Source organism: Mastomys coucha, unplaced genomic scaffold (genome assembly GCF_008632895.1).
Source record: "Mastomys coucha isolate ucsf_1 unplaced genomic scaffold, UCSF_Mcou_1 pScaffold18, whole genome shotgun sequence".
Lineage (NCBI taxonomy): Eukaryota > Metazoa > Chordata > Mammalia > Rodentia > Muridae > Mastomys > Mastomys coucha.
Genome location: NW_022196900.1, coordinates 42,132,367 through 42,154,429, shown reverse-complemented (window position 1 = coordinate 42,154,429; position 22,063 = coordinate 42,132,367).

Sequence of the window (22,063 nt, the reverse complement as noted above, 5' to 3'; positions counted from 1 at the left end):
TCTGCACAGTTACATTGCCATCTATATGGCTTGACATAGTGGATTTCCTGGGGTAGCTATAATTATAATGGCAGTTCTGTGGCAGTGACAGTAGCAGGTGAGAGAGGCAGTTCAGCAGCAGTTCAGTTGCTCAGTGAAAGTTTGGCACCTGGATTTGCACTTAAAGTATGCTACCAAGGTGGGTGGAGGCTGAAAGATTTCCAGATCAACTGAATTGCTCAAGGCTGCCAACTTGGCCTGAGAACTTTGCTCTGTGAGCGAGATATGGATGACAGTTGACACCAGGCAAAAAATAAATAAATAAATAAATAAATAAATAAATAAATTACAATTTAAGCATATGTTTAAGAAGGCAGTGATTAAAATATTACTTTTTCAGAGCCCTTCATTATTCCAGGATCTGGGACTGTACCAAATACCTAGCCACACAGAGTGGGACTGACTTGGGAGAGCAGCACAGAGGCCCCCAGTCACTCCTTGTAGGGCTCAGCCTTGGCAAGATTTCTTGAGGTGAAAGAGGAAGATTTACATATTAGTAATAAAGGTGAAAATCCCTTACACTTAGAAGGTGTTGAAATTCTGGTGCGCTTGCTTATCTCCTTCTGGCAAGTGTCCTGTTGTAAATAGAAGATGGTATGCTCGCACTGTAACCTTCTCCCTTTTTTTTTTTTTTCTCTTCTGATTTCTTAAAATGGAGATGGCTACCACCTCTGCCCAGAGGATGGAATGAAGAACAACTTCACAGTAGCAGCTGGTGCTGTATTCCCTCAGGTTGGAATTAAGGGTGCTTCTGTATGACCAAAAGTTTGGTTGCCTCTTATAAATCACATACAAAGAAATACACATGGAGAAACAAATCCAGACACAAGTCAATGAAGCTAACTGGTGTTGGTCAACCACTGAAATCTGTGCTGGCCCGTCTTATCTCTTAACTAGTGTTTTATTATTGGGTTTCTTATCCAGTTCATACCAGGTGCACTTTTAACATAATATTCTTTCTGTGACATTTTTTATTTATTTATTTTTTCATAAGATATGTTTTGATCAGCTAAAACCATACAGTGGAAGAAAGAAAGCATCTTCAACAAATAGTGCTGTTCTAACTGGAGGTCTGCATGGAGAAGAATGCAAATTGGTTCATACTTATGTCCTTGTACGAAGCTCAAGTCCTAGTCGATCAAGGACCTCCACATAAAACCAGATACACTGAATCTAATTGAAGAGAAAGTTTCCACAGGATTAAGCGCATCCTCGCCCACTGAAGCCATACAAGGCAGTCCTCTGCTACACATGTACTTGGAGCCATGGATGCTCCTTGTTTTTGGTTTAGTCTCCGGGATCTCTCAGGGGTCGAGGTTAGTAGACACTGTTGTTCTTCCTATGAGGTTGCAATCCTGTTCAGCTCCTTCAGTCCTTCCTCTAACTCTTCCATATTGGTCCCAGACCTCGATCCAATGGTTGGCTGTAAGTATTTGTCTTTGTCTCATTCAGTTGCTGGTAAAGACTCTTTGAGGACAGCCACGACTGGCTCCTGTCTGCATACACAATATGACCTCCATAATAGTGTCAGGATTTGGTGTGCATGCAGGGGATCGATCACCTAGTTTGGGCAGGTCACTGGGTGGTCTTTCTTTCAGTCTCTGCTCCATATTGGTCCCTGCATTTCCTTTAGACAGGAACAATCCTGGGTTAAAAATTTTGAGGATGGTGCTTCAACAGAGGTATGTCTATCTACTGGAGTTCTATCTCCCCACTGTTGGGCATCTCAGCTAATGTCATCTCCATTGAGTCCTGGTAGCCTCTCATATCTCTGGTCTCTGGGACTTTCTAGAGATTCCCTCTAACCCCCACTGCTGCATATTTTGATTCATTCCCCTGGTCCTGTGGGCATCTCTCTTGTCGCTCCCCATACATAATCTTGCCCCTCCTTTTCCCCTCCCCCTCCTCTCTTCCATCCAATTTCCTCCCTCCCTCTGCCTCCCATGATTATTTTGTTCCCCTTCTAAGTGGATTTCAGTTATCCACATTTGGGCCTTCCTTCTCATTAAGCTTCCTACAGTCTGTGGGTTGTATCATGGGTATTCTGGACTTTTTGGCTAATATCCACTGACCAGTGAGTACATACCATGCATGTCTTTTTGGGTCTGGGTTAACTTACTCAGGATGATATTTTTCTAGTTCCATCCATTTGCCTGAAAAATTCATGATGTCCTCGTTTTTAATAGCTGAATAGTATTCCATTGTGTAAATGAACCACATTTTCTGTATCTTATGTTGAGAGACATCTGTGTTGTTTACAGTTTCTGGCTATTAGAAATAAGGTGGCTGTAAACATAGTGGAACACATGTCCTTGTGGTATTGTAGAGCATCTTTTGGGTATATTCCCAGGAGTGGTTTAGCTGGGTCTTCAGGTAGAGCTATTTCGAATTTTCTGAGGAATCCTCAGATAGATTTCCAGAAAGGTTGTACCAGTTTGCAATACCATCAGCAATGGAGGAGTTAATGGCCTAACTCACAATGATCCTGAGTATCAGTGATATGACTTTGCTAAGTCCCTTAACAAACCTCTGTGCTTCACTTTCCTGTGTTTAAAATAAAAATGGTAAGAAATATCTATCATGTGTAGTTTCAGTGAGGACTCTGTGAGACTACATGTAAAACACTGGAAGCATTTGAGAGTAAATATCAGAGTTCAACAAGTACAGTATTTTTGTTAGAAATCCTCAATTTGGGGTTACCACAGAAGCTAGCACAATAACAGCTCCAGATAGGGAGCAGAGGTCATAACTGATGCCACCTCTCAGAAATATCTTACAAATCTCATATACATGTATAGTCTGCTGCTATATTGCATTTTAAAAGCAATTTTTTTTCTTTTTCTGTATTTTTATTCTAAGGCAAAAATCAGGCTAAATGTGGGTATTAAGTTTCCCTGAGAAACTGTCTGTTTGGATGGTGAACTGGCTCTGAAACCTCTCGTCCGACTCTCAGAACATTCTGTTTTCTCCCAAAGCCTTGTTCTTCTCTTCTTCTTCCAGAACTTAAACCACAAGAGTGCACATCTTTCTCTGCTTTGTACTGCTGCTGAAAGAGCCTGCTTCTCAGGCCCTTCCAAGACATGTGTAAGGAGTTCTTTGTATTCCATCCCTTGGGTTGGAAATACCACAGTGATGTGCTGAATGAAGCCAGAGGTGACTTGAGGAAGGAATGTTTACTCTTGACAGGTATTATCTTGGCCCTATTGTTAATCTTCCCGATCCTGACCTGTATGAAGATGGAGGACTACTAAGCTCACCTTAGGGATTGCACACGACTGTTATAGAAACAAAACACTAGTGAGGCAAGTATTTTCATGTGTTTTTACTTTTGAGGTTGCCTATTTATAGTTAAATGATTCATATGATTTTATCTTACTGCAAATGAAAAAGGAAAGCACATTTGATTATTTAATTTTCTTTATGAAACAGCACACCACATTGAACTGTTTCTCTTCTACTTTTAAAATATTAAGGATTATAATTTGTTTTATAAGACAGATTCTATGCTGTTCAGGTTATCCTCAAATGTGCCATGTAGCTGAGGCTAACCCTACTTAACTACCTCATGAACTCTGGGGTCACAGGAGAGCATCATTCATCCTTTTTGGATAGGATTTATTTTTAGATCAGTTTCAGGTTCAGAGTAAGGACTTTTTTCTATTTTAATACTAAACTAAAATACAATAAATTACTCCTATCAACTCCAAAACAAAGGTAAAATTTTCCTTCGCTTAGCTATGTCTTTCCCAGGATCCTCAGCACCAGAGTTACTGTTTCTAGCAAGTGAACAGTGAAGGGCTGCCTGCACCCTCCTCCTCTGGTCTTGATCTGGGAAGTGAAGTAACTAACATGACATTTTCATGGATTTAGTTCTGGCCTGTTTAAAACCCAGGCAACATTTTTAATGGATAAAAACAAATGTTGCTTATCACATTTGGTTGAGGAACTAGAATAGATATTGTCTAATAACTGAATTTGTTTAATAACTGAGTTTGTTCACTAGAAAATAAGAGTCAGATTGAGACTGTTAGTCATTGGCATAAATCATTAGTAAGTCACTGGAGCTTTGGTTTTGTTTTCTCCCTTTTCTTGACTAGGCACTGCTTCGATAGAATCTTAATTCAGATTCCAAAGAGATTGTTAGAGGCTGATGTAGGAAGCTGGGAAAGGTCTTTGTAAAGACTCCTAGTTATGAACCAGGGAGTAGATGGACTACTTTTATTAACTAGGTCAACTGTTATTATTGTTACTTTGGTAATAATAATAATAATTTGGATCAAACCCAAGGTCTATACATGCTAATCCAACACATCATTGCTCCAGTCCTCAGCTGCTTAAATGTCAAGAAAACCCCATGTGGATTTTGGGAGTTCCATTTTCGTGAGGAAAAAAAAAGAACAACAAAAAATACTAAGGCCTGGAGAGGTTGAGTAGCGCCTGAACACAATGAAACACCTTATCTGAAAAGCGAGCATTTCTCCTCCCATCATGAGTCCTGAGAAAATTGAGTGGCAATGCCTTTGCTCACTGTAAAGTGGGCATCCTAACAACAAACTCATCAGAGAGTTCATGAACTGTCCTCATCCTTATGGTTCACGACAGCCACAGTGTTCTTAGACTTTATGCTAAACACGTCTCCCATGACATCATGTTGGACCTTGTCAGAGCCCTCGAGGTTGGATGATGTGTTGTATTTTACACTTAAGCATAAGACACAATGAGTTGAATTGCTTCCTCAGACTACTGGAAACCTGTCTCTGATCCTCCAGCCTATGACCTCCAGTCTGTACTGTAAAGATGTCAGCCCATGTCTTTCTTAAAGGAGTGATCTCTTTTGGAAATTAGAATGTTGGGGGTACAAGCAAAACCAACCTTCTGGGTGTCCTTTCATTTCTAATTTCTCCATGAGGAAGGCACTGGAGATGTTGGCATCTTCCAGCTAGAAAGGCTGCTGCAGGCTTTTTCTGGCTGTGCCCGAGATCGTTCCCACAGTCACGACGGTGTTTCAGAGACTCCTCTCCTTCAAAACAGTGTCCTTTATTTATGACTGATGCCAGAGAAACAAAATTTCCAAAGAAGAAAGTAGAAAGTGCGCTTGAGGGAAGCTGTGCCCAGTTTCTGATTGCTCTCACAGATGATATTGTAGAGCTGTCTCGCCACACATTAATTTTTGAATCATTTTCCTACCCCAAGGATCTCTGGTAACCACATTTTAGTAACTTCCCCAAGGCAACTTGAGATCTAGAAACCAAGTGCATGGTTCTAAGCCCTTTGTGGACCATTCTGAGGCCTGTAAAACCACAGAGCTAAGGTCAAACCCCAGTCCAATGGGGGCTGGAAAAGTGGAGGGATGGAGAACCAGTCTCCTTTCTATTGTGCTGGAATTTAAATAGAACAACTGAAGGCGATTTCATTTTAAAATCTCCCCCCTGTCACCTCATTAACACCTCCAATGAAAGACAGCTGTGAGACTGTTAACTCTTTGCTTGCACATTCTTGAAGTGCTATTGGCTGGGATCTCTGGTTCTTGTGAGAAGACACCCTGCTGTCACCAATCTGGGTATTCATTGCTTGAGAGGAGGGTTTTTCCAAGACCCATATTTATACCCCAATAGTGTGCCATTCCACACAGAGAGACATGTACTTCTGCCAGGTTTTACATATTTTGAGCTGCTACTCCATAAGCCACAGGGTTTTTTTAAACTTGGCTGGCTCTGAGTCCTTTTGGAAATAAAATGAGAGCGTATGTGAGCATTCATTAATTTATTCAGTCATTCATTTACTCACTCACACATTTAATAAATCACATTGGATGAGTGCCTATTATATGCCAGGCAACATATCCACATCATGGGTGTGACAGAGGATAAGCCATGGTCCCTTCCCTCAAGGAGGTTACTTTTGAATGAGCTCTTATAGAACAGTTCCAAAGTAATGATGACAAAGATAATTGTGGGAGAAAAAAAAAGAATTAAGAAAGCAAAAGAGACTAAGAGGGTGTTAAGGGAGAAAGAGGAGACATTATTTGAGTTCTCTTGAAAACTAAGTAGCTGTTATCCATATACAGAAGACCTGAGAGGGGAAAGCAGCAAGTCCAACGGTGAGATGATTTTGGTGTGATGAAAGCATCGGCTCTATGTACAGCATCTAGCGATGCGGTGTGTGGTCTCTCACTGTGGGGTTCAAGCAGTAGCCAACAGAATTTAAGGCTGTAGGATCTCAGCGGAAACTGCTTTGGGGAATTGCCTGTAGCCAGAGGTAGGTTATTTTGAAAGTTCATCTCATTTCAAAGCTGCCGGTAAGAGCTTCTGAAGTCTCTGCCTCAACTTCTCTAGGTGTCTTTCCTTCATTCAGCTCTTGCTTCCTGTACCTCACACAGATACTGCAAACATGATCTAAAAGCTCCAAGAAGTAGGAAAATGGAAGTGAAAACATTGGATACAGCCACCCGAATACATTTACTTATCAGGAGTGTCTGGTACTTATACCTCCTTCAGTGTTTGGGAATATGCTGCTTCCCATCACTGAAAAACTCAATATGCTCTGAGGGTAAGAAGTACAGTTAGAAAAGAGCAGACTTGTCCATTAAGGATGAGGATATTCCAGAAGTAGAGGCTGGGGTAACAGTAGATATCAGAAGCAATGTCTTTTTACATTAAATAATGGCAAGCTTGGACTGTCAGGCAGGTTGGGGAGTTATATCCTATACGAATAGGATACAGTATCCATGTGGGAAAAGAGATGGGTGAGGGTGTTACTAAGTCTACAAAATCAAGACACAGCAAAGACAGAAAATCAGAAAACTGAATGCAGCCAGCCTACAGTCCAGTCTCTAGTCTGAGATAGTTTTTGGACCTGAAACACTGAAAGAAATGACAAATGTCCAACAAAAACTGAAAGCAGAGGAAAAGATTAATCTCGGTTCATGTATGGATCAACTCAATATGTGGGCAGGAGTCAAGGCAAGGACTATAACTTCAGTATAGTTTCCATATGGGGTTACTTCAATAAGGCAAAAGCCAGATGAAATCCTTCCAATGAGCAGAGATTCCAACACAGTGCCTCTAAAACCACTATATGTATGAATAGAAGTCATTCAGTGCAAAAAAAAAAAAAAAAAAAAAAAAAAAAAAAAAAAAAAAACCCACATAGACTCATGGGTAGTTGTGAATGGCTTGTTAGTTGACCGTAGGATAGGAGAAGAAACATGAGAAAATGTGACATGAACTGGTCTGAGAAAGGTTACACATACAGACTTAAGAGAGGGAGGATAAACAATGGACACCTTTGTGTCTCCTGTGAAGGCTTTCAGATAGTATCTAACAAGGGAAAGGCCATAAAAATCTAAACAGATGGAAGGATTTGCTAGCTGACATCTCACCAGCAATTCCAACATTAGCATAATGAAGGCATCAATGCTGCAACAGAGGCATCAGTGGCATAATGGAGGCATCAATGGTATAGATAAGATGGCATGGAAGAGGCTCTTCATGGCTCCAGCAGCATTGTCCTCTTCTCCAGGCAGCTACATCTGCCAGCTAATATCCAACATGTCTGCAACACTGGCAAGTGCTCAGGTGTTCCTACAGCACCTTTGTCTGAGCCAATCAGTTTCTATGTAACGGCAAGGTGTTTGCTTGAAACCCTTCCATTTTATAAGCAACTATTCATCGTGACTGGAATCATCACATAACATGAATTTGATTTAGGCAAGGTCTTGGTCACCATTAGGGTTCGTGGCACAGTAACAAAGAATTGCAGGAAATATCGAACACCATTTTTCAACAAAAGAAGTACTGTGGTTGGTATGTTATCACTAAATCCACCTATCCTATCTCCACCCTCAGAGCTCCCCCACTGACCAACCCACAGACTGACCAGGAGTGACTGAACATGGATATGGGGAATATATATTACCTAGAGATAATAAGGCATCCTTCGGATCTCATACCTACTGCATATCCATGACAATTTTTTTTCATAATAAAAAATGCATTGGTCTAAAAAAGAAGAGGGGGTGCACACATGCTTTCTTTGTCACTTCCAGGGGCTTGATAGGGAAATTTGCATACCTTTTCTCTAATACTCTGAAATTATTGTGTTTAGATTTCCTGAATTTCAATGAGGGGACTTCATTAGAGGACATGAATACTGGTCGTTTTAAAAAAAATCTTTTCTCATATATTACATTCTGACCACACTTTCCCCTTTCTATTCTTCCTGGACCCTCACTAATTCCCTTTCTTCCAGGTCCACTCCTCCTTCATTATCCCACTTTCCTTCAAAAAATAATAAATAAAATAAAGAGCAGGCCTCCCTCTGATATTTACCAAATATGACTTAACAAGTTACAATAAGATTAGACACAAACCCTCATATCAAGGGTGGACAAACAACCCAGTATGAGAAAAAGAGTCCCAAACACAGGCAAAAGACTCAGAGACAGACTCTGCTCCCATTGTTTGGAGTTCCACAAGAGCAGCAAGCTACACAATCATATGGTGTATACAGAGGATCTAGCTCAGACCCATACAGGGTCCGTGTTTGTCACGGCAGTCTCTGTAAGCCCCTGTGAGCTCTGCATTGTTGATTCTGTGGGATGTGTTTTCATGGTGTCCTCTGTCTCCTACAATCCTTCTTCCCCTCTTCTGTGGAGTTGCCCCACCTCTGCCTAGTGTTTGGCTGTGGGTTTCTGCAAGTGCTGGGGCAATGGTGCTGCAGAACTTGTGGGAGTGGCCAACCAATGACTTTTCCAACTTGAAACCCACACCATAAGAGGGAGCCCAGGTCTTTCACTGTCTGGGTGGTTATGCATCAAAGGCAGAGAGCCCAGAGATCTAGGATAGAACCAAATATGACTGGCAAACAGACAAACAAAAGAGTTAATGAAAGGATTCCTAAAGATAATCTGCTATACTCATAAATTGGTACCTAGCCCAATTGTCGTGAGAGAGACATTATCTAGCAACTGAAGGTGGCAGATTCAGAGACCCTAGTTTCTTTTCTGCTGCTATGATGAACCCCATGACCAAAAGCAATGGGAGGGCAGTATTTTAACATATGGCTTGTCTTAGTCAGTGTTCTATGCTGTGAAGAGACACTATGACCAAGGAAACTCTTATAAGAGAAAGCATTTGATTGGGGTTTGTTTAGAGTTTCAGAGATTTAGTCCATTATCATCATAGCAGGGAGGAAGGCATCTGGAGCAGTAACTGAGAACTATATCCTGATCCATAGGCAGAGAAAGTGTGAGACAGAGCCTGAAATCTCAAAGCCCTACCCTTGTGACACACTTCCTTCAACAAGACCACACCTCCACATCCCTCTAATTCTATCAAACAGTTTCACTCCCTGGTGGTGAGCATTCAACTGTAAGAGCCTGTGGGGGCCAATCTTGTTCAAACCAGCCCATAGCTTAGGATTCATCATGAAGGGAATTCTGGGCATTAACACAAGGCAGGAACTTGGAGACAGGAACTGGAGCAGAGACGAGAGACACTGTTTACTTGCTTGTTCTCCATGGCTTTCTCAGCTTCCTTTCTTATATAACCCAGGATTGACCTGCTCATCAGTGGTACTACCCACAGTGGGCTAGGTTCTTTCACATCAATCATTAGAAAGAAAATTCTCGCACAGATTTCCCTTCAGGCAATATGAGGGAGGCATTTTATCAAATGAGAATCTTCTCATTTGTTAGATAACTCTAGCTTAGGTCAAGTTCACACACACACACACACACACACACACACACACAGAGAGAGAGAGAGAGACAGAGAGACAGAGAGAGAGAGAGAGAGAGAGAGACAGAGAGACAGACAGAGAGAGAGAGAGAGAGAGAGAGGATAATTTTGCCAAAAGATACATATGTTTAAAAAAAAATCCTGTATGGTTCTGCCTGAGATAATGAAACCTAATAGTCAAGTAGGAGCAGGGTTTCTGTCCATGAGGAATATGGGGAACCAATAGATTTGGTGGGTATTGCTGAATTACCCTCTGTTATTCTCTTACCAAGAGTCAGTGATGGAGTAAAAGCCAAGAAGAGCCTGAGGTCCAGGGCCTTAGGACCCAGGGGGTTGAAGTTCTGAGGTAGTCCAGTAAGTTATCTGGGCAAGCAGAGGTGCTGGCTGAGCATCAGAACTAGAACTTTCTCTTCAGCTTCAACATTAGTTCAACTTAAACAGGCGCTGGGGCTGGTAAGAATTAAAGCCCAAAGAGTGTGAAATTTGAGGAAATCTTTTGATCCCAACTTTTATCTAAATGAAGTCATTGCTTAACCATCAGCCCACACAGGAAAACTACTCCATAATATCACAAGATGACAGGCCCAAACAGCCTGAGGGACTCAGTGGTCTCTGGAAGAGCAACCAGGCAAGTTTTCTTCTCACATGCCTGTGTTTAATGCCTGTTCTTCTTAAGAGTGAATGAAGGTGGACAGTGGTGGTCTACTGGAGTCTACCTCAGATTCACAAAGATTGAGGAGTCCACAGTGGGACATCTAGTATGCACTTTCCTCAGAATGTTTTTGATTGTGTGAAAGAAAGAGTCCTAAGCAATGGGTCACTTAATTAAAATCTCAGTGATATTTGGTCTGGACAGTGATCACTTGGCTGCATGCAGGAGAGTGACAGACACATTTTATTCTCTGAACCTAGTGCAGAGAGGACCAAGGATAATTCCTGCCTCTTTGACCTGGCAGAAAGGGCCAGGAAGACAGGATGAGAGACTGAGACAGAATTCAACAGTACCAGGTGGAAACTAAGTACAACTCCAGGGTCCCACAGGCAACAGGCAGTGCGCACTATATCCACTTGCGACTCTCATTTTCTACATCTTCAAAAAATAAAGTAACATTTGTTCCGAGAGAAGCCTTGAGTGACTTTAATAAACCTTCACTGTCCCCTGAAGAATAAGAAACCAGACACTTGTGACTTAAGTCAGTAGTGAGGTTTGTATATAAACTGCTAATAGTTCAATGGCAAATCTTTCCGTTTCATGTATTTTTTTGAAATGTGGATTTACTTATAAAGTTTAATTCTCTACTGATAAATGGTCATGCTAGCACTTAAAATGCTGGTAGGGAGAAAGAATCAGTATCGAGGAAGATATAGTACACCTGGGCCCCAGTTCCTACTGAGACACCATTCAGTGGTGCGTCAGCACACAATGCCATGCTTATTCTACACTAGAATCCATCTGTGCTCTCCAGGAGGAAGACAAAAGAGGATTGTTAACACTTAAAGGCACCTTGATGCAGTCATGCTATCGGACCCTTTTATTAATTGCCCCATCTGCAAAGTGAGCACTCTCTGACACAGGTTGGTGCAGAACTCTTAAAGCCCTTAGTCTGCTTCCTATTGGTTCCACATGTGTTTGTATTTGTTCTCAGTAGGCAGAGATTCCAGAGAGAAAATGAACCGCTGCAGATCGATTGCAGTATCAGTCATGCAGAAGACATGGCGCAGCGTGCCATTTGATTTTGATCTTGGTTTAACCCTTTCGAGGCAACTGCCCTAGCTTCCTTGGCCTTTGTTTGTCAGGTTTTTTGAAGTCTCAGATGCTAAAGCTAGGGGCAAAGACGGTTGAATGTTCTCATTATGGGAAATAAAGCATTTCCCCTTTAAGTCATACAGTCTTTCCTCAGACCTTTTGTGTCTATGTCAGGCCAAAGCAATAGGAAAGCCAGACAGCATTAACATGAAGTATGTGTGTGGTGTGTGTGTGTATGTGTGTGTGTGTATGTGTGTATGCGTGCATGGGTGCGTAGTTGAACACTCAAGCTGCTGAGAAGAGATAGGCCTTGTTTATACATCCAATGATAATTTGAAACAAAAGCAGCCTGACAATGTCTGCAGTCTGGACCCACAGTGATGAAAGACAGACCAATCCAACTTGAAGGCTTACTTAGGCCATGATTTGTCTCTGTCCTTTCCTTTTGCACTTTGTTTTAAGGAGATTCAATGAGACCAAGTTAAGGATGTGGTGTCTTGCCGATTCTGCATTCCGCCTGGATTATGTTACAGTCGGACTGATGCTGGAGTACTTTCCTATGTACAATTTGGAGACAGAAGAGGGAAACAGGAAAGGCATTGCTTGCCTTCCAGAGTTCCCATATCTTAGTATCTTGAGATTGTACAATTCGTGGTGTATGTGTGTGTGTGTGTGTGTGTGTCTGTGTGTGTGTGTGAGAGAGAGAGAGAGAGAGAGAGAGAGAGAGAGAGAGAAAGACAGAGAGACAGAGAGACAGAGAGAGACAGAGACAGAGACAGAGACAGAGGCAGAGAAAATGAGGGAAAAGAAACAGAGACAGACAGAAGGTTGGGTCATAGATAGAGACAGGGATAGAAACAAAGACCAAAACAGAGACAGAGAGAGACAGAGACAGAGACAGAGACAAAGACAGATATCGAAGAAAGAGCAGAAGTCCTAGACAGCCACACAGCTGACCTGGCTCTTCATCTTTCCCATAAGGGCATTTGGAAACCTTGTTCTGTTTCTTGAAATTGGAGGAATTGAACTCTGCCTTAATCCCTTCCAATGTCACATCTGGGAGCAAAGAGAACCTATTCTGAAGATACTAGGTCTGGTTTACTTTAATTCATAGGATCCCTAGGCATGATTCAGTCCCTGGAACTGTGGGCAAATCTCTGGTGGTAGCTAAAGCTACTAGTTAAGCTGAGGAGAAGTCCATCTGGGGTAATATTGGAGGAGATAGTAATTTTAAAAGAAAATAATATGAGTCCAGTTGTCAAAGGAAAAGGGAATAGAGACTGCCAATGCAAACAACAGTCTAAAATGTACTGAGACAGAGTCTTAGAGTCCTAGGGCTTGAAAAGAAACAAACAGTGGCTTTGTCAACCAACACCATTAAGTTGTGTGTGTGTGTGTGTGTGTGTCTGTGTGTCTGTGTGTCTGTGTGTGTGTGTATGATTTACATATGTGTATGAATATGTATACATGCATTTAGGTGTGTGTTTGTTGGTAATGACCCTGATAATATACTGATAGTTCTCCTAGTTCAAATCCTGATTCTCCAAGTCATGAGTGATTTGATTTCTGGCAATTACTTATCAGTTTGGATTGATACAGAAAAATAGTATGAAGATTTCAGGTTGGGCCACCTCAACATAATTCCTAGGAAGTAAATAAACACACTGATAATTACTTTATATATCTTTTGCCACAAATAAAAACAAGATTCCATAGCATTTAATTGTTCAAAAACATCTAATATACCCTTACCCCATCTTTTGAGAGTTGTCCAAACTTCTAATTTCCCAAATTACCCATGTCGGTTCAGAAGGAGGAGCCAATTATCCTCAGCTGACACATCTTTTCAACTGTCACAGACCCTTGGAGATTTAAGTTTTCTAGCGCTGCATCCGGAGTGACTGAATGCACAGGGAATGAGATGATTTGTCTGGTCTGTGAAAACATCTTCTGCCGCATTAATCTTCTGCCCTGCCACAGGAATGTGTTAGTCCACAAAATTTTCACCTTCCCAAATGTTTCAACAGCTGGGATGCAAAGTCTCATTCAGAGACAAATGTGTGCACCACATTTACAGTCTGAAATGCAATCTTCAGGCATCCCTTGATTAGAATGAACATTATGGTGCATTATAATTCCTTCATTTAAGCAGCAGCCAATAAATTTATACCACAAGCTCCCCTCCAGCCCAACAACATATCCAGAAAGGTTCTGTTAGTGTCTTTCCCACCATCTGATATTTAACTAGTTACTAGAATGTATAGGTGTCAGGTAAAGTCCCTTAGTATTTACAAGCTGGCACACACACACACACACACACACACACACACACACACACACCCAGGGGTAGGGATGATGAGGCTTTGTGGCAAGTAGGAAATACTTGGAGGCTATGCCCAAAATAGTGCTTCAGTAAGAAGCCATCATAGGTAAGCAATGTGCACAGTGCTCAAGCAGTTAGTAAAGCCTCAAAAAACATGAACTATAATTCAGAGTGCCATGGCCAATGCTTTTCCTAACAGTAGTCTTAGTAATATAAATTGCATTGTGATTATTTTTTCTATGCTAAGAATACATTGATCTCATGTACATTTGGAACAATGGCTCAGGCTATCTCATCTATCAAAGGAGATTGAATTAATTACTATTGAAAATTAATCTGAAGTAAATTTATTTTTTGTGGATGTTTATATACCTTTCCTCTAAGTCCTGTGTCCTTCCCCACCCCCACTGGTGTTCCTACATGCTATGATTTTTCTATACTTAGAGCCGATATATTGCTGTCTAACCTAACAGAACATTAATCTATGGGTTGGGTTTATTGTGCTCCTTTGATGGTCCCACCAAAATGGAAGCTTGGTGCAATTGGGAGCCTTGTCTATCCTGTTGACTAATGTATCGGACTTCCTATTGCAGATCAACGTTTTCCCCTAACCTGTAATGAATGACTCACAGTGGTTTTGGGTTAGACACACTCTACTCCAGACAAGAACACTTGGAACATCGTTCCACCACTCTTTTTACCCTTACCCCTATGTCTATGTCTATTGTGCTTCTTTTTATAATGGCATTTAAGAATAGACAATTGTTCTAACTTTGTTTTGTGTGTTCAGGCTTTGGAATAAGAACACACACATTTCTGTGTTTCAAATCCTAAGATGTGTTGTTGCCTGACAGAAGAATCAAATATGTAAAAGAAGGACAGGTATCAAAGGTTAACATTTTTTTTTCAATGCTGGGAACTAAACCCAGGGCCTCATGTTTACTCATCAAGTGTTCTACCAATGAGCCAAATCCCCAGATGCTTTGCATATAATCTCCATGTACCATACCAAGCACATATAAATCCTTGAGTGTTTATTCTCTTTCTTATACCAATTGTCAAGAGACCAGTTGAGTCGCATGTGATAGAAACTCTACATTAATATTATCTCTATCAGAATAATCTTTCATGATTTCTGATGTAAAAATAATGCCAAGGTAGGAAGGTTGTCTATGGGGGCTCTGTGGTGTGTCTGCATGTTTAGGGCTCTTTCAGCTTTGCTGTAGCTCATGGGTAGCTTTTTCCTCATGACTCAAGATGGTACCTGAGTGTGAGACTTCTTATCGGTGCTGCAGGTTAAAAGTTGTAGGAAAAGATGAGAAAAGAGCGTCCAAGAATCTCAATGGTAATTCTTTCACTCTATCTTACTCCTTTAAATTTCATTCCTATGCTGTCTGTAGAATAGTTCTGCAAATGCAGCTCTTATTCTGGGCAGTCATGTGATCAGAAATTCTGGAGCTTTGTTACTAAGAATGAAAGGAAGGATGAGTACTAGGTAGGCCATTAGCATCCTCAGCTGAGTCAATATTCATGATAATTACTCATTAAGTCTTTGATTATTATAATCATGAAGTGCCACAACTTTCTTCTCTAGATGTTTAGAGTACTGAGTTATTTCAAGCTTTCATTTAAAGCATTCATCCAAAACTCTAGTTTAAACACTTTAGATAGCTGCTAACAAATGACTGGAATTTCATAACACTATTGGCCTGGCATTTCAGGAAGTTGCGTTATATATGAAAGCAAATCAAACATAGCAAATCCTGAGACCATGGATTATTACTTGTCATGGTTTTTATGATTTAACCTGGTCAAAAGGCAGGAGAGCCCCAGAAAGCCTCATTCATGTCCTACTATATCCTTTGACTTTTGGCTGTTGTATCTTTGTGTTCTCTCTTGTAGTCTCAGGCATACATTTCAAATCAATGAAAAGCAACATTGTGAGGTCTTACATATCCAGAGCTTGGAGGTCATACCTCTTTTGCCACATTTTTGTCAGAAATTCAATCCTGAATCAAAGGTTGGAGAAGTAGAAACCAAGTCATGTTGAGAAGTTATATGCTTTCACAGTAGTTTGGATGCTTCCATCAAAACATCAAAATTCATGTTGAAAGCCTTGCCTAGTGCTACATAGTTAAAAACTGCAGTTGGTCAGGGAGCTGAGGCTAGAGTATTGTGAATCAAAGGCCTGCATAGGCAACATAGTCAAACTCTATCTCAAATGATGAATGATAAGAAGGAGGAGGAGGAGGAGAAAGAGGAGGAGGAGGAGGAAACAGTGGCTGAAATTCAATCTCAGTTATGAACTATTAGGAGGTGAGACCAGGTGAGGCCTTTTCAAAGTGATTAGGTCATCTCCAGTATCTCCAGAGTGATCTGTTATAAAAGCTGTCATTTGTGTGCTTCTGTGTTAGTCAGACCTTCTGTGGCTGTGACAGATAACCACACAGAACAACTTAAAGACAGGCAAGGTCTGACTACATCACTCCATGGGATTTGGATCCAAGGTTGGCTGGATCCATTACTTTGAGCTCTCAGGCAGACACTGTATAATCAAGAGCCTGTGGTATAGGCTGCTTAGCTTTTGGTTACCAGTAAGTAGAAAAGGAGACAGAGGATGGACGGGGGCTCCATAGAATTATCCAAGGACACACTCCCAGTGATCTACTTCTGACTAGGACAAGACTCATTGAGTTTTCAGAGCCTCCAAAAATAGACTACCAGCTAGAGATCAGGCCTGTGGGGATACACTTCAAGTTTAAACTCTAAACTTCTTACCCTATGAAGTCCTTCACTGCTAAGAGTTGAGTAGAGGTTGTATTATCGACTAGATCCCTTTACCTTAGAGCCACAAAGTCCAGTCTATTTTTTTCACATGGAAGACACAGACCACTTTTATTGTTTGTCAGGGTTGTTGGGGCTGAAAGGCTAGACCAAGTCTAGTCTTTAGACCATGAGATAAAACCTTCTTCTGTTACAAGTTACCTAGTTTTTTTTGTTAGTTACAACAACAGAAAATGAACCAAGAACACTTCCCAGGACAGGAACTTACTATGGTAGGCACCTGGAATCTCTATGAGGAAAATAGGAACAGTGGCTATTTCTATGGTACATATGATCAGGTTTATAAAGTGCCTAGGGTAAAGTCAATCAATATTATCCTCTCCCTCTTTGAGGTTCCTCAGGTCCTAGTATTGCATAGCACTGACTATATAGAAACCTTGCAAATCCTACTGATCATTTCATGATTGTCTGAACCTGAAAGGACTGAGTTAGCCTGAGCCAGGCTGACTTCATGACAGACTGCAAGCTAGAAGTTTGGGAGACTGGGCCTAAGTTTCTGTTTCCCTGAACTGAGAAAGTCCAAAACAAGCCAATTCCAGGCAAAACTACCCCTCATTGGCAACCAATCAGGAAGCTTCCTCACCACCTAGCCTGACCCCAACCTCACCAGCAGCCAATCAGGAGATGTAGAAGCTGCATCACCACCTAGCTTGAATCAAATATATAGTTAATCAGCTCAAGTCCCTAAAATTCCCTAGAGCCTTAACCAATCACAAAGGCACCCATACCCTTAGATAAAGAGCCAACCAATCAAGGGAAAGGATGGGAAAAGTCGTCTACTCCTACCCTAACAGGCTTTACATTGACCCTGCAATGTCCACACCTCTGTCTTCCATCCCGATGTATGGTAGACTCCTGCATGCAGGTTCTCTGCAGAATAAATCCTCTTGCTATTACATACTATTTGAGTCTGGGGTATCATTCTTCATGAATCACAGACCCTTACAAACCCACTTCTAAGGTTCCCACCAGATCTTTGGCCATTTCTGTTACCTCAAATGTCTTCCCTTTGTTTCTTAATCTAAAAAAAAAAAAAAAATCCTGGCCCATATTTTAGGTTGCAAGTCTGATATTCTTATTTTTATTTTACCTTTTTATTGATTCTTTGTGTATTTCATATCATGTACCCCAGTCCCATTCATCTCCCCATTACTCAATACTTGAGTCATCTGACGTTCACAATTCCTTGGCTGTCTAAATGCTACAGTCCCTGGAGATTTTATCAAGGAAGGCATGGTGGAGAGCAACACAGTCTACCATGTTTTAGGGTTTACTAATGCATCTGACCCATATCTCAGGTAACTGGGAAGCCAAGATCTAATGGTGTAACTCAGACTGGGATCTCCCAACTACCCAATGACCCAATTTCTGCACTGTGTCCCCCCACAAGATTCTACAACTTCCCCAAACAGCATACCAGCTGGCAAACAACTGCTTAAACACATATGCCCATGCACACACTCTACATCTACAGTAGGTATCATGGTGAAATCAACTCTTACTTTAGTATTGAATATTTATCAGCTTTGTAAATATGAGCTATCATTTGACTTTTCTGAACCTCCTTTTCAGATTCATTAAAGTTATAAAACTCTGAGACTGCTTAGTGATGTTGCTAAGCATGTCAGAGCTGAATGCAGATAAGGCTCATTAAGTATAATAAAGTATCACTGAAAACCTTAGCCCATTGTGATATGCTAAGTAAATAATCATCGAACAAAAGAAACACAAAATATGAGCAAATAGCTCTCTTCAGTTTCTTTGTGTTGGGACATAGATATTCTTTTAGTTATGCCAAGACAGGAAATTTGAGTATTATGGATTAACAACATCAAGCTTAGGGGTTCAAGTTGAATGAGTTGGTACACCAATTAGAATTACAGTTTGAAGTACAGATCAGCAACATATAAGACCTGTAAGATTCACTGGTACTCTAGAATAATAATACTCTCATGAGATATCTTTTAGAAGGCATATTTTATAGGAGCTTACATTTGATTGTTTCACAGGCAAGACATTTGTGTGGTTATATTGCTCTAACTATTGAGCATGAACACAACAGAAGAAACACTACTTGTTTTGTACACACTAGTACTGAAGGTCTTCCCTCTCAGCTCTGAGTCATTAAACTGATTGCATCAGACTGAAATTGGACTTGTAAAAGTGTAACTTGCCCAGGCTTCTCATGAAACTCAACATGAAGACCTGCAGGGGCCTATTTCTATTCAATTTAATTATGTAATAATAGAAAGCTATGAAGCACAACTCATTATCTTCAAGAAGATTGTCTTGCTATTGACACTGGTATATTTTTGGATTTGTTCTAAATAAGGTGCTGTACAGCTAGTCAGTGTCACTTGATAACAGCTTTGAATTCTTGCATTCGATAAAGTCCCAGTTTTTATCTTTTATTTTCTCCAAGAAAGCAAAAAGCAAGCAAAAACAAAACAAAACCAAACAAAACCAACCAACCAACAAACAAACAAAAAACAAAAACAAAAAACGTTTTTTTCGACATAGGATGTCATGTGTCCCAGGCTAGGCTGGAACTCTTCTGTAGCAGTTGATACAAGACTTGGAATTGAACCCAGAACTTTGCATACTAGACAAGGAATCTACCAACATCCTTAGCTTTCTGCTCAAACACTTTAACTTTTTAAAGAAAAATCATATGTTCCTTTTTAAAAATCAGTTTGGTTTTTAGTTTCAGCATACAGAGTAGTTAGGCTTCAAACTTGGCTGAAGCTACAAATACAGGAGCTGACGCTCATCATGGTATCTATTTTTCTGTTTCCTTCACGTCATGGGCTGTAATTTATCTTGGAAACCTGTTTTCTCATTGATGTAAATTCACACCATGGACTTAGTATGTTTGTATATCTAAATAATGGTTCTTGGCTAGCTTTCTGTTTATTTCAGAAATGAGAAATGCTTATTGTTTGAACACACCAATAAAATGACTTCTAATGACGTATTTCTATACCCATCAGTCAATGCCTTGATCAACCATCATCAAAAAAGCTTCTTCTTGCAGCAGATGGTAGTTAACACAGAGAGCCACAACTGTACAACATGAGAGTGAGAGATTTTGGAGTACCTATTCCTACATAGATATGTCTTTATCAAGCCCCTCCCCTTAAAGCTCAAGGTTCTACACAGAAAAGGAGGTGGAGGATGGTAAGAGTCAGTGGTAGATGACTGCAAGGAGACTGTCTTCCACACACACAACAGGCTGATAAACAAATGGACTTACACTAAATAACAGCACACACAGATTTAAACCAGACAAAATCCCAACACTAAGAAGGAGAAATGGACACAAAATTCTACTCCTAAACCAATAAGCTATTTGTAATTGATATCTGCTGGGAAAGCAAAATCAGTTTTCTCCCATGGAGTGTCACTAGACAGGCCTAATTCCTAGGAGTAGTTAGCTAACACAAAATGGACTCCATGTTTTGTTTGTTTGTTTGTTTGCTTGCTTGCTTGTTTTTTGTTTTTGTTGGTTTTGTTGCTTTTGTTCTCTTACTGATACTCCCCATTTAAAAAAAAAATGTTTGTTTTGAGTCTGGGTTTTGTCTTAGGTTTTTCATTGCTGTGAAGAGACACCATGACCAAGGCAACTATTAGAACGGACAACATTTTAATTGGGGCTGGCTTACAATTTCAGAAGCTTAATCCATTATTGTCATAGCAGGAAACATGACAGCACCCAGGCAGACATGGTACTAGAAGAGCTGAGAGTCCTACATATTTGTTTGAAGGTAGCCAGGAGGAGACTGGAATTCCACACTGGGTATAACTTGAGCATATAAGACCTCAAAGCTCCACCTCCACAGTGATACACTTCCTCTAACAAGGCCACACCTCCTCCAATAAGGCCACATCTTCATATTAGGTGCCACTTCCTATGGGCCAAGCATTCAAACTCATGGTCTTTGGGTGACAGACCTATTGAAACCACCACATTCCACTTCCTAGCCCTCATAGGCTTGTATGCAAAATGCATTTAGTACAATTTCGAAAGTCTTCATATTCTATAACAGTGTCAACAATATTTAAAAGTCCAAAGTTTAAAGTTTTTTTTCTGAGATTCATATAGTATCTTAACTGTAATCTCCTATAAAATCAAAATAAGTAGGTCACATTTTTCCAACACATCATGGCATAGGATGTACACTACCATTCCAAAATGTAGGGAAAGAACACAGTGAGGAAATACTGGACCAAAGAAGACTGAAAGCTGGGCAAACTCCAAACTGTATCTCTGTGTCTCATGTCAAAGCACTCTTCAGATCTTCAACTCCTTTTATCTTTGTTGACTGAAACATACATCTTTTTCTTGGGTTGGTTGCATTCTGTCTTAGCAGCATTCTTCAACAAGTGTCCCACATCTATGGTATCTCTAACCTCTTGGGGTCTCCAAGACAATTCCAGGTTTTCCCTTCATATTTTCTGAAACACAACTTCTGCTGCTGCTGTTCTTGGTGGTCATCCCATGGTACTGTATTCTCCAAAATGATGGGGTCTTCTGCAACGGGGATCCATTTACATCAATAGCCTCTCAAAGGCTCTCTTCTTCATTGTGCCAACTCTCAACTGCATTGCATGACCTGCAAGTCCTGGGGCTTAAACTGACTCTGAGGCTGTCCCTTCACTGATGCCCTCTTCTGGCCTCTAGTGCCAAGCCTCAGATGCTCTCCATGACCTCCTCATGCCTTCAAAACCAGTACTACCTGGGTGACTCTTACACGTTACCAAATCCATTTGCAAGTACAAGATGCAACCTTGGCTGCCTCACGCAGTAGCTTTTCTGGGCCTCCATGCAAAGACATCCCTGATATTATCATGGCCTCTGTGGCTTTCTTTAGTCACAGAGGGAAATGCCATCTTTGATTCTAAAGCCAGAGCTGCTTAACCAAAGCTGCCACATTCTGTTGCTTGCTGGGGCTGAAACATGGCCCCCTTGTTCAATTACATATTCATTAACTTTCTGTTTTCAATGGTTTCCTTTACAGCTTTGCTGTTTTGGAACTTGCTCTGTAGACCAGGATGGCCTTGAATCAGAGACAGGGATGACTCTTCCTCCCAAGTACTGGAATTAAAGGTGTATACCACCATTTCTGGACCTAAGCTTTTATAAGCATGGCCACTATGCCTCTGGATCTAGATTAAAGGAGTGTGTCAATCCAGAGCAAAAGCATATGTCATCTTACCTCAAATAAAGATCAAAAGCCTGTGTCTTTCAGCCTCAAGATCTGGTTCAAAGGCATGTTTTCTTCCTACCCCAAGGTATGGATCAAAAGTGTGCCCTCCATCTCTGGATTGTAGTTTATTCCTGAGATAGTGAGTCCTGACAACTGAGAAAAG